This window comes from Oncorhynchus mykiss, chromosome 10, assembly GCF_013265735.2.
Source record: "Oncorhynchus mykiss isolate Arlee chromosome 10, USDA_OmykA_1.1, whole genome shotgun sequence".
Taxonomy (NCBI): Eukaryota; Metazoa; Chordata; class Actinopteri; order Salmoniformes; family Salmonidae; genus Oncorhynchus; species Oncorhynchus mykiss.
This window is the reverse complement of record NC_048574.1, coordinates 42,950,846-42,961,376: the sequence shown is the minus strand read 5'-3', so window position 1 is coordinate 42,961,376 and position 10,531 is coordinate 42,950,846. Positions and strand designations below refer to the sequence as shown.

Here is a 10,531-nt window from a genome sequence, read left to right as displayed (position 1 = left end):
GTAAGCAAATTGAAGTGGGTCTAGGGTGACTGGTAAGGTGGAGTTGATATGATCCTTGACTGGCTACGTGGCATTCCTTTAGTTCAGTTACCTTTGCCTTCTTGGGTACAGGAACAATGGTGGCCATCTTGAAGCGTGTAGGGACAGCAGACTGAGATAGGGAGAGGTGGAATATGTTCGTAAACACACCAGCTAGCTGGTCTGCGCTTGGTCGGAGGACGCCGCTAGGGATGGCGTCTAGGCTGGCAGCCCTGCGAGGGTTAACACGTTTAAATGTCTTACTCACGTTGGCCACGGAGAAGGAGATCCCACTGTCCTTGGTAGCGGGCCGCGTCGGTGGCACTATATTATCCTCAAAGTCTATAAAGAAGGGGTTTGGTTTGTCTGGAAGCAAGACGTCAGTGTCCGTGACGTAGCTGGTTTTCCTTTTGTAGTTCGTAATTGTCTGTAGACTCTGCCACATATGTCTCGTGTCTGAGCCGTTGAATTGCGACTCCACTTTGTCTCTATACTGACATTTCTTTTGTTTGATTACCTTGCGGAGGATATAACTACACTGTTTGTATTCGGCCATATTCCCAGTCACCTTTCCATTGTTAAATGCGGTGGTTCGCGCTTTCAGTTTTTCGCAAATACTGACATCTATCCACGGTTTCTGGTTAGGGTAGGTTTTAATAGTCACAGTAGGTACAACATCTCCTATGCACTTCCATATAAACTCACTCACCCGAATCACACTATTCTCTGAGGCTACCCGGAATATGTCCCTGTCCGCGTGATCAAAACAGTCTTGAAGCGTGGATTTTGATTGGTCAGCCAGCATTGAATAGTCCTTAGCTCGGGTACATCCTGTTTGAGTTTCTGCCTATAGGAAGGGAGGAGCAAAATGGAGTCGTGGTCAGATGTGCTGAAAGGAGAGCAGTGGAAGGCCTTGTAGACATTGCAGAAGTTAGAGTAGTAGCTACAGTCAATATGCTGATAGAATTTGGGTAGCCTTGTTCTCAAATTTGCTTTGTTAAAATCTACAGCTACAATAAATGCAGCCTCAGGATATATGGTTTCCAGGTTGCATAAAGTCCAGTGAAGTTCCCTGAGGGCAGTTGTAGTATCGGCTTGAGGGGGGATATACACGGCTGTGACAATAACCAAGGAGAATTCCTTTGGAGATAATACGGTCGGCATTGGATTGTGAGGAATTCTAGGTCAGATGAACAAAAGTACTTGAGTTCCTGTATGTTGTTACCATTGCATCATGAGTCATTAATCATGAAACATACACCCCACCCTTCTTCTTCCTAGAGAGATGTTTATTCCTGTCAGCGCGACGCACAAAGAATCCAGGTGGCTGTACCGACTCCGACAGCATACCCCGAGAGAGCCATGTTTCTGTGAAACACAGTATGCTACAATCACTGATGTCTCTCTGGAAAGCAGCCTTTGTCCTAATTTCGTCTACCTTGTTATCTAGAGACTGGACATTAGCGAGAGATATACTCGGAAGCGGTGGGTGGTGTGCGTGCCTCTGAAGTTTGACCAGAAGACTGCTCTGTCTACCTCTTTGCCTGGATGGTTCGGACAAAGGATCTGCTTCGGGAAAGTCATTTTCCTGGTTGTAGTGCTGGTAAATTGACGTCGTTCTGATATCCAATAGCTCTTCCCGGCTGTATGTAATAACATTTAAGATTTTTTTGCGCTAACAATGTAAGAAATAATACATTAAAAAACAAAACACTGCAAAGTTTCCTAAGGACTAGAAGCGAGGCAGCCCTCTCTGTTGGCGCCGTGTTACTAGAAAAGTGGAACCAACAACAGCCTTATTCTAAAATTGATTAAATACATTTTATTCCTCATCAATCTACATAAAATACAACAGAATTTCATTTTAACTGACTTGCCTAGTTAAATAAAGGTTAAATACAGTTGAAGTCGGAAGTTTACATACAGCTTAGCCAAATACATTTAAACTCAGTTTTTCACAATTCCTGACATTTAATCCTAGCAAAAAAATTCCCTGTCTTAGGTCAGTTAGCATCACCACTTTATTTTAAAGAATGTGAAATGTCAGAATAATAGAAGAGAGAATTAGTTATTTCAGCTTTTATTTCTTTCATCACATTCCCAGTGGGTCAGAAGTTTGGTAGCATTGCCTTTAAATTGTTCAACTTGGGTTAAACTTTTCAGGTAGCCTTCCACAAGCTTCCCACATTAAGTTGGGTGAATTTTGGCCCATTCCTCCTGACAGAACTGGTGTAACTGAGTCAGGTTTTGTAGGCCTCCTTGCTCACACATGCTTTTCAGTTCTGGCCACAGATTTTCTATAGGATTGAGGTCAGTGCTTTGTGATGGCCACTCCAATACCTTGACTTTGTTGTCCTTAAGCCATTTTGCCACATCTTTGGAAGCATGCTTGGGGTCATTGTCCATTTGGAAGACCCATTTGGGACCAAGCTTTAACTTCCTGACTGATGTCTTGAGATGTTGCTTCAATATATCCACATAATTTTCCTGCCTGATGAAGCCATCTATTTTGTGAAGTGCACCAGTCCCCCCTGCAGCAAAACACCCCCACAACATGATGCTGCCACTCCCGTGCTTCACTGTTGGGATGATGTTCTTCGGCTTGCAAGCCTCCCCATTTTCCCTGAAAACATAACGATGGTCATTATGGCCAAACAGTTCTATTTTTGTTTCATCAGACCAGAGGACATTTCTCCAAAAAGTACGATCTTTGTCCCCATGTGCAGTTGCAAACCGTAGTCTGGCTTTTAATATGGCAGCTTTGGAGCGGTGGCTTCTTCCTTGCTGAGCTGCCTTTCAGGTTATGTCGATATAGGACTCGTTTTACTGTGGATATAGATATTTTTGTACCTGTTTCTTCCAGCATCTTCACAATGTCCTTTGCTGTTGTTTTCGGATTGATTTGTACTTTTTGAGCCAAAGTACGTTCATACTGCGTTCACATGACGGCTGCGTGGTCCCATGGTGTTTATACTTGCGTACAATTGTGTATATAGATGAACGTGGTACCTTCCGGCCTTTGGAAATTGCTCCCAAGGATGAACCAGACTAGACCAGTCTACAATTGTTTTTCTGAAGTCTTAGCTGATTTATTTTGATTTTGCCATGATGTCAAGCAAAGAGGCACTGAGTTTGAAGGTAGGCCTTGAAATACATCCACAGGTACACCTCCAATTGACTCAAATGATGTCAATTAGCATCTCAGAATATTCTAACGCCATGACACCATTTTCTGGAATTTTCCAAGCTGTTTAAAGTCACAGTCAACTTAGTGTATGTAAACTTCTGACCCCCTGGAATTGTGATACAGTGAATTATAAGTGAAATAATCTGTCTGTAAACAATAGTTGGAAAAATGACTTGTGTCATGCACGAAGTAGATGTCCTAACTGACTTGCCAAAACTATAGTTTGTTAACACGAAATTTGTGGAGTGGTTGAAAAATTAGTTTTAATGATTCCAACCTAAGTGTATGTTAACTTCCGACTTCAACTGTATACATATATTTTTTTTTTATTAACCGCAAAGCAAAAACAGGTTTTTGACAATGTTTGCAAATTTATAAAACAGATACCTTATTTACATAAGTATTCAGACCCCTTGCTAAGAGTCTCGAAATTGAGCTCATGTGCATCCTGTTTCCATTGATCATCCTTCAGATGTTTCTACAACTTGATTGGAGTCCACCTGTGGTAAATTCAATTGATTGGACATGATTTGGAAAGGCACACACCTGTCTATATCTGGTCCCACAGTTGACAGTGCATGTCAGAGCAAAAATCAAGCCATGAGATTGAAGGAATTGTCCGTAGAGCTCAGAGACAGGATTGTGTCGAGGAAAAGGTATCAACAAATTAATGTCCCCAAGAACATAGTGGCCTTGTTCATTCTTAAACGGTAGATGTTTAGAGCCACCTAGGCTCTTCCTAGAGCTGGCGTCCTGGCCAAACTGAGCAATCAGGGGAGAAGGGCTTTGGTCAGGGAGGTGACCAAGATGGTCACTCTTACCATCTCTGCAGCACTCAGGCCTTTATGGAAGAGTGGCCAGACAGAAGCCACTCCTCAGTAAAAGGCACATGACAGCCTGCATGGAGTTTGCCAAAAGGCACTTAAAGGACTCTCAGATCAAGACTCTCTGATGAAGCCAAGATTGAAATCTTTGGCCTGAATGCCAAGTGTCACGTCTCGAAGAAACCAGGCTCTGCTCATCAACTGGCCAATACCATCCCTACAGTGAAGTATAGTGGTGGAAGCATCATGCTGTGGGGATTTCTTTCAGCGGCAGGAACTGGGAGACTAGTCTGAATCGAGGGAAAGATTAACAGAGTAAAGTACAGAGAGATCCTTGATGAAAACCTGCTCCAGAGCGCTCAGGACCTCATCAGACTGGGGCGAAGGTTCACCTTCCAACAGGACAACGACTCTAAGCATACAGCTGAGAAAACGCAGGAGTGGCTTCGGGACAAGTATCTGAATGTCCTTCAGTGGCCCAGCCAGAGCCTGGACTTGAACCGGATTGAACATTTCTGGAGAGACGGGAGAATGGGAGAAACTCCCCAAATACAGGTGTACCAACCTCGTAGCGTCATACACAAGAATACTCAAGGCTGTAAACGCTGCCAAAGGTGCTTCAACAAAGTACTGAGCAAAGGGCCTGAATAGTTATGTAAATGTGATATGTGTTATTCATTTTTATATTATTACCTTCAATTTCTAAAAACCTGTTTTTGCTTTGTCATTATGGGGTAATGTGTGTAGAGTGATGAGCGGGAAAAACTATGTAAACCCTTTTAGAATAAGGCTGTAACGAAACAAAATGTGGAAATATCGAAGGGGTCTGAATACTTTCCAAATGCATAATTACATCCTGTACAACTTAGGGCTCAATGTCTGTTTGACTCTCCGAGCACATCAAAAAAGCCTTTAAGTCACTGCTGATGCTCTGATTAGGATCAAGTGACAGATCTGCTTATTAAGTTTCTGCAGTACACTTCTCAGAGAAGAGACTTAATGGCTATGACAGTTGAACTCTTACTGTTTTCTCAATTGACAGTGGATTTAAAAGAGGATATGAAAAAAAAAATCTTCACATTAAACTACACTCATTTACATAATGCTTATCCTTTTGGTTTGCTGCAGTGTTGTGGCACTAACTTTGCCCGTTCAGAGGGCTGTAGGTCAAAATCAGCCACCAAAGAGAAGGGATAAAAGGCAGGAATTCAGTTGGTGAAGAGTGAAAATTGCACCATTCCTGTCAGTAGAAAACCTTGAAGAGTAGAAATATGTAAATACAATGTTCAAAATGTAAAAAGGCAAAAAATCTAGAATTTAAAAAATGAAATATGCTCAACCAGGTGGTTGATGTCAGTAAAAAGAATGATGTGTGTGTATATATATATAAAATCGTATTTATTTTGGTGAAACATTTGATTGAATTGTTGACAACACACAATTATGCAACACATTTCTTAAACCACATTTCATGCCCCATAGGGCCAATTAATTCATATTCTGACTATAAAAGAATGCCCTTAATAGTAATAAAAAAATTGCACTTTGTCATATATTATCTTAAAAGGTAGTCTGAACATGTGGGAAATATGGCGGACATTTGAAATGTAAGAAAAACATTGTTGGTGACATTGCACTATAGACCAACTGAAAATGCATTATTTTCAATGCATCTGAATATTATTTGGACACAAAGTTACAATCATTTGGTTAAATTTGACATCTGTCCTCATTTAACAATGCTAACCTCCCTATAAAAGCCATTCAAGCGGATTTAAAGTAATTTATGTAATATTCTTGAGATTAGTAAAAATGCTATGCAAATAGCCATTCTAATATGGCATTGCTGGTATGACCCTCTTTTGACAACTCAACCGCCTGATAGAGCTCTGTAATTTCCTAAATAAACATGCATTTGTAAATGCGATTGGGAGTTCTTATTTGAGTTGTTAGAACTAGGAATTTAAGGTGAAATAATTGTTCTACACTGTTTTTAAGAGACAGTTAAAGGGTTAAAACTCATTTGACCTGCATTCTTCCTCTACTCCTCTCTCTCTGGCTCTAATGGTTCTCTCAGACATTCTCTCTGTTAGTTAGGTGTATATGAACTTGGTACACTCTTTAACACTGGGTATGTAGGTCTTGTAACAATCAGCTTGGATCTCAAACTAAGTTGCAATATTAAAGTTCAAGGCAGACAACATTATATCAAGTGAGCAGAAGAAACCCATAGTTACCAATTAGATTTAAATAAAAAATAAAAATCTGTCTTTCAAATAGTTCCAAAATAAAGTTGACAAAGAATCCGAACGCAAAAGTCACAATGTCCAATTTTAAAAAAGTCAATCCCAAAGCAAAAAATGCACAAATATATGTATCCAATATATATATATATATCCAATAATGAGTGTGAAAAAATACATTCACAGGATAAATCTCACCGGACTATAGAAGAAAGTGGAAATCCGACCTTGTAGAGATTTCCTCAGAATGGGTCAATGTTCATGGAATCCTTTAAAACCAACAAAAATAATATTCCTTTGTTGGGTGAGAAATAATACACATTTGCAAGGTATATTCATTTAACGGTTTGTTCTAGGCTGCAAAAGGCTTTTGAACAGCAATAAAACCTTAGCCAGGTATACACCACCATTTTTTCCCAGAACGCTTCCTTTCTTAAAGGGACATGCACTCTTAAAGGGTTGAGCCACCAAAATAGCAATGGCGGACATCTTCGATTTATTTGCCAGTGCAAATAACACCGATACATAATATAACAGCATGGAAATGAAAAGACACATAAAAGTTTAACCGTGCCAAGTTTTTAACTTTACACCAGACATATATATGTATGTGCCTAACATCTCACACTTGTGGAAGCGTCACAGCCTCACTCTAGGAATACTATGCTTCTGTAATCAACCTGGCCATCCCCCTCCACAATATTCCCCCCACCTGACCGCCTACTAACCCTTGTTTTACACGCATAGAACAGGATCATGTGAGCGGTGTCTTTGTGTGTAGAAGGAGGGTTGGTAGTTGGTGCACTGGGTAGTAGACCATGCCTGTGTAAGGGTCTGCAGGCATGTATTGTATTTCTCTGGAGTTGTTCATGTTGACACGGTGAGAGTGGTCTTAGGAGTGTAGCTGTTGTGGGGGTCCCCAGCAATCACACAAAATCAATTCCACTTTATACATTTTCCTGTGTGTCTGTAGAGGGGAGAGTAAGCCAGTCACTATGATGCACTGTGGAAATCTCTCTTCAAGAAAAACATGGGGATCAGTGGCCTGAAAAATACTGACAACGTGATCCGATGGATCTAGTTCTAGTGATTAGTTCAAATCAAATCAAAGTTTATTTGTCACGTGCGCCGAATACAACAGGTGTAGACCTTACAGTGAAATGCTTACTTACAGGCTCTAACCAACAGTGCAAAAAAGGTATTAGGTGAACAATAGGTAGTTCTTGTGTTTTGATGTGTTACGCAATGATGGATATCGTGTTAGATATTCATGTTTTGAGCCATGTCAGCCTATATACGGTAACACAGCAATACGATACCATAACTATTGTGTCTTTAAGTCCTTAGCCTTTGAGGTGTGGTTATGGAAACAGCTGTTTATCAGTTTAAGAGTAAACTAATCAGCAGACAGCCTTAGGAAGATGATTTCTCGTAACCAGTGCAAGTGGCTTATGCTGGCTTGGCTGGGGTAATTGGATAGCCAGAGAGAAGATGGTGCTCAACTTTCTAATTACGGAAAAACAAGCTGAAGTTTTTTAATTGGGGAGAAATTAAAATGAGAAAACCTGAAGAGGCTGAGGTGTCTGAAGAGGCTTAGAGACAGAGAGGAGGTGCAGTCTGAGAGTCATTGGACTCAGGAATCACAACAGATGTCTCTTAACTCGTGTTCTGCCACACTGTGTGACCTTTTACTGACCTGCATACTGCACCTCCTTCTTCATCAGATGGAATGAAGCTCACACAGCCAAGGTTTAGAGACTTCCTCTGACAGACTCCTAATCTAGAGAAGGAGAAGAGAGGAGAGGAGAGGAGGAGGGGGATGGGGATGGGAGAAGAGAGAAAATTAGGGGAGAGTAGAGAAGAGGAGAGGAGAGGGTCGAAGTGGGTCAGTGTAGCAGACGGATAGTGCAGGCGACCACCTCTGAAATATGGTCAATACTTGACCTTGTGACCCCAGCCCATTAGTGTTTATGTAATATGCGGACATCTCTAGAGGGGAAGTGGTGAGTGTGTTTCTGATGCTGATCCAAACAGTTATAAATGCTTTTTTGGTTTCATTTGGGCTTTGTATGAACTCACATAAACTCATTTTGAAGTTACATTCCAAATCCACAAAGAAAAATGGGACAAAAAGCTCTCTGCTTACCCACAAACCCCTCTCCCTTTTGTGTATGATGTATAAAACAAATGGAGCGTAACCTGACTACAGGCCATATTAGGGATACTCTGAGTAAGTATTACAAATGAAAGTAAACAAGAAGCAGTATGAACCTGCTCCCCTCAGAGATTTCCAGTGTAACAGGACAGTAGCTCATTATAGTTATAATGACCTTTAAAGTGTTATAAGGCTCTTCCTGTAACCATGGCACTAATGTGGATAAGCAGAATGATAAAAATGTTTTAAATGGTTTCGGAAGAACAGGGAAAGAAAACACTTAATAGGGCTGACTGACCTATGACCTCTGTTCTGACTTCCTGGTGAGGCCTGATCACCCTCAGTAGAAAGACTGAAGACATTGGGTGAGATTTAAATGGGCTATGTAATGTCATGCTGAAACAGGAAAGGGTATTCCCTCAAACTGTTGCCACAAATTTGAAAGCACAGAATCGTCAAGAATGTTATTGTATGCTGTAGCATTAAGATTTCCCTTCACTGGAACTAAGGGAGCTAGCCCGAACCATGAAAAATAGCTCCACAAAACTTTACAGTTGGCACTATGTATTGGGGCAGGTAGCGTTCTTCTAGCATCCGCCAAACCCAGACTTATACATCGGACTACCAGATGGTGAAGCGTGATTCATCACTCCAGAGAACGCGTTTTTCCGGTGCTCCAGAGTCCAATGGCGGCATAAGCGGCTGCTCGGCTATGGAAACCCATTTCATAAAGCTCTTGTCAAACAGTTATTGTGCTGACGTTGCTTCCAAAGGCAGTTTGGAACTCGGTAGTGAGTGTTGCAACTGAGGACAAACCATTTTTCAGCACTACAGCACTCGGTGATCCTGTTCTCTGAGCTTGTGTGGCCTAACACTTTGCAGCTGAGCTGTTGTTGCTCCTAGACGTTTCCACTTTACAATAACATACCTTACAGTTGACCGGGGCAGCTCTAGCAGGGACGAAACTTGACAGACTGACTGTGACTGTGCCACGTTGAAAGTCACTGAGCTCTTCGGTAATGTCACATCTGCTCCCGCTCCACCCTTCCCCTGGCGCTTGAGGGCGCCAGATTACCCTGCATCACACGCTCCTGCCAATCATCACTCACACCTGCCCTCCCTCGTCAATCGCTTCAGCGTTACTGGACTCACCTGGACTCACTTATCACTTGATATTTCCTCCCCTATATTTGTCAGTTCCCTGCTCTGTTCCCCACTGCTGCATAGTATTGTTTTTGTCTTTTAAATTGGTTTCTGACGCTGTTCCTGTCTAGTCTCTGTCCGTTATAATGAAATGTTTTACTCCCCGTACCTGCCTCGCCTCCACAGCGTCATTCCGCGTGACAAGTGAAGCCATTCTATTGCCAATGTTTGTCTATGGAGATTGCATGGCGGTGTGCTTGCTTTTTATACACCTGTTAGCAACGGGTGTGGCTGAAAGAGCCGAGTCCACCAATTTGAAGGGGTGTCCACATACTTTTCTCTTTACCTGTATAGTGTATCAAACACATGGTTTCCAAGTGTTTCATGTCAATCCATTCGCTCGTTTCAGCAAATATTTTTTGACCCGTCCTCCCCTCAGCAGCCTCCACTGCAGTCTGAATATCTAATATCAGCCTAATGTACCAATCTGATACCTGTCACACCTGTTGCTTTTTCGCAGTGCAACCCTTCCCCAGGCTAAAGGGAACTGTTTCATGGTTCAGGAGGTAAAGCAAAGGAAATCTCTTGAGGCTGAGGATATTTCCGAACAACAGAAACCTTGAGGCGGCACCCATCAGAGAGGTACTCACTGTTCCTTCTGTGGGATTTCATCAAGGCTGCTCTGTCCTGCAGCAGAAACACAGTCTGCTATAGGACTGTTGAACTCATATCTAACTCTCTTTATGGTGGTTCTTTGATGACCATTGTGGCTGATTGAGATTCACAGAGCCCCTTCCTGCTTTCAAACAAACCATCAGATCTGGTTTAGCAGTTGATAAATATCTAAATGATTGATTGTCCAGGGCTTATAGGAGTCCCTTGTGGAAGACCAGGATACTCTGTGTCTGTGAGCAGGAATTACCCATCCTTCTCATCCACCACATCCCTCTTTCCATTTTCC

At 41.9% G+C, this 10,531-nt stretch overlaps 1 long non-coding RNA gene across 1 annotated transcript; it reads right to left on the bottom strand.

The window, feature by feature from the left end:
* Positions 1-5,153: 5,153 nt before the first annotated feature.
* Positions 5,154-9,739, bottom strand: LOC118966779. Its single transcript, XR_005053667.1, has 3 exons — positions 9,356-9,739; positions 7,969-8,052; positions 5,154-7,239 (listed from the first exon to the last, which is right to left on the bottom strand). It is a non-coding gene; the product is annotated as an uncharacterized LOC118966779 (long non-coding RNA).
* Positions 9,740-10,531: the final 792 nt, after the last annotated feature.